We start from the raw sequence: 2,770 nt of genomic DNA, 5'->3' as shown, positions 1-2,770 counted from the left end.
CTCCCTGGCCAACGCTCTACCTTTCAAAGGAATAGCTCCTCATAGCAAGATGCACAAAGTATGTGAGGCAAAGCCTCATTATCTTTGTCACCAAAGAGCACTCTGGTTGGTCTGTCTCCAAGACTTGCTTTTTTTCCCCTTTTGGCAGTCCATGTGATGTTCAACAACAATAACAATGAAATTATTGTATAAAACACAATGTAAGTTAAAAATTGTATAAAATATAATGTACACTAGTGAAACACAAAGTAAATGCATTATTGTATGTTGTTGTTGTTGTTATGTGCCGGTGAGTCACTTGTGACTCAGTGGCCCTATGTGCAACAGCCCTATAGCCTTCTCTATCCTGTACCAATATTATTGCCTCCAACATATCTACCTCCATTACCCCAGTCATTGAATCAATCCATCTCATCAAGGGTTTCCTCTCTTGCACTGTCCCTCCACTCTTTCAAGCATGATGTCCCTCTCCAAGGACTTAAATCTCAAGTCTTCTGGGATTCTGTGATTCCAAATACTTCAAGCTGCTATCGGTTTCTTATCCTGCAGCCAGTATCTCTTGAGTTTAGGAGTATCTAGATCCAAATACCAGGTACTAGTATTAGGGAAGGCTACATAGGTGGTTCTGAAGTAAAGTCCTTTGCCTTGAACTTCTGCTCCAGGATTGACTTCTTGTGGCTTAGGGCCTCTTCTCTTCCATTTGCAGCACACTGTTGTCACAATTTGATCAATTTCTGACTGCAAAAATTGGTAGAAATATTCTATTTTCTCCTCTTTGGCTCTAGTTGTTGGTGCATATATTTAAATGATAGTGGTATTCACTGGACTTCCTTGTATGCGTATGGATATTATCCTGTCGTTCACCACATTGTATTTCAGGATAGATCTAGAAATGATTTTTTTAATTATGAAAACAACCCCACTTTTTCCTCACCTTTTCATCCCCAGAATAGTAAATCATATGATCATCTGATTCAAAATGCCCCATGCCAAGCCATCTCATTTTGCCAATACGTAGTATGTAAATATTTATGCGTTCCATTTCTTTCTTAACAATGTCCAATTTTCCTACATTTATGCTTCTCACATTCCACGTTCCAATCACTAGTGTCTCCTTACAGCTATTCCTCTTTCTCCGTCTTTCCGTTGTCACAATGGAATAGTTTCCCTGGAGAGGGGGATCTATCCTGTAGATCTAATATATAGTGTTGTTTTCTTAGCTGGAGGGCCACAGGCTTGAGAGTCCAAAATTCTTACCTGTGTTGTGTGGGATCAAGTTTATTCTCGTGCCTCCCATGCTGTGCTTTGTCCTCAAATTCAAACAAATAAAAACAACAGAAATAAATGTTTTTGTTTGTTGTTGTTAAGTGCCTGCAACTCATAGCAATGCTGTATGCTACAGCTCTGAAGCCTGTCCTGTCCTGAACCAGTCTCACCAATTTCAACACATCAACTCCAATTGTCCCAGTTAGTGTATCAATCCATCTCATCCTGGGGCTTCCTTTCCTGTGCTGTCCCTCCACCCTTCCAAGCATGTTGTCCTTCTCCAAAGACTGGCCTTTCCTGGCCACTTGCCCAAAGTATGTGAGATGGAGCTTTAAAATCCTAGCTTTCAAGGAGAAACTTAGTTTCACCCTCTCTAAGACAGACCAATTTGTTTCCGTGGCAGTCCATGGTATGTTCATGGCTCTTCTCCAGCACCACAAGACATCAGTTCTTCTTCTATCACCTTAGCCATTGTCCAGCTCTCTGATGAACAGCAAATAATTGCAAAGACCATAGCCAGATCAAGTGCATGTTAGTCTCTAGACTGACATAGTACTCTGGAAAGGTCCCTGACAGCAGATTTTCCCAGTGCAATTCATCTTTTGATTTCCTGACTTCTGGTGCCAAGAGTGTTGATTGTGTATCAGAGCAAGCTGTAACTGTTAACATCCTCAATCTCCTCTCCATCTTTCTTGGTGCTGCTAATTTCCCAGTGGTGAGAACTTTCAATCCATACTGAAGACTGCAGTTCTTGAAGTTCTTTCAGGTCCTCCTGACTTTCAGCAAGCAAGGTTTGCTAGACATTGATATATGGTAATTAATTATATAAAATATGGTGTATGTGAAAGATTGTACAAAACACAATGCATATGAGTGAAACAATGTATATGAGTAATTGTGTACAAATTAATGAAAAATGGAGGGGGAGATATTTACAGCCTTAGAACAGAATGGGGACAGTTCTAATCAGCCACTCAGTGACAGTGAGTAGCAGTGGATGTCTTTGGGTAAGATGAGCTGAGCATCAGGCTCTCAGCAAATGCTAGGTAAATAGTATTGTCATCACAGGAGCAAAACAATCACTTGGTGTGGAACTCATTTGGGAATTGCTGGGAGGGGGTCTCGTCAGAAGCTGGGGGACTACCAAAGGGCACCCTACCCATGCTTTAGAAAGAAAACTGTCCATTTTTCTGTTTGCAACATACTTTTAAGTTCTGAACCAGGAACAGAGAGTGGGAAAGAGGAAGTATTAATTTCTTAGAGCTGCCATGACAAAATACCACAGCCTGGGTAACTTTTGAAGACAGAAGAGTATCACCTCACACTTCTGAAGCATAATAGTCCAAATTAACATATAGATCAGACCATATTCCCATCAATGTTTCTAGAAGGAAGATCCTTTCTTATCTCTCTTTGCCTCTAGTAATTTCTGTCAATCTTTGGCTTGTAGGGATATCTTTACATGGCTCTTCTTCCTCTGTTTCCCTATTTCCTGTTTTAAAAA

Source organism: Elephantulus edwardii, unplaced genomic scaffold (genome assembly GCF_000299155.1).
Source record: "Elephantulus edwardii isolate Elephantulus edwardi_28Jun2011 unplaced genomic scaffold, EleEdw1.0 scaffold00049, whole genome shotgun sequence".
NCBI lineage: Eukaryota > Metazoa > Chordata > Mammalia > Macroscelidea > Macroscelididae > Elephantulus > Elephantulus edwardii.
Note: the sequence above shows the minus strand (reverse complement) of the source record.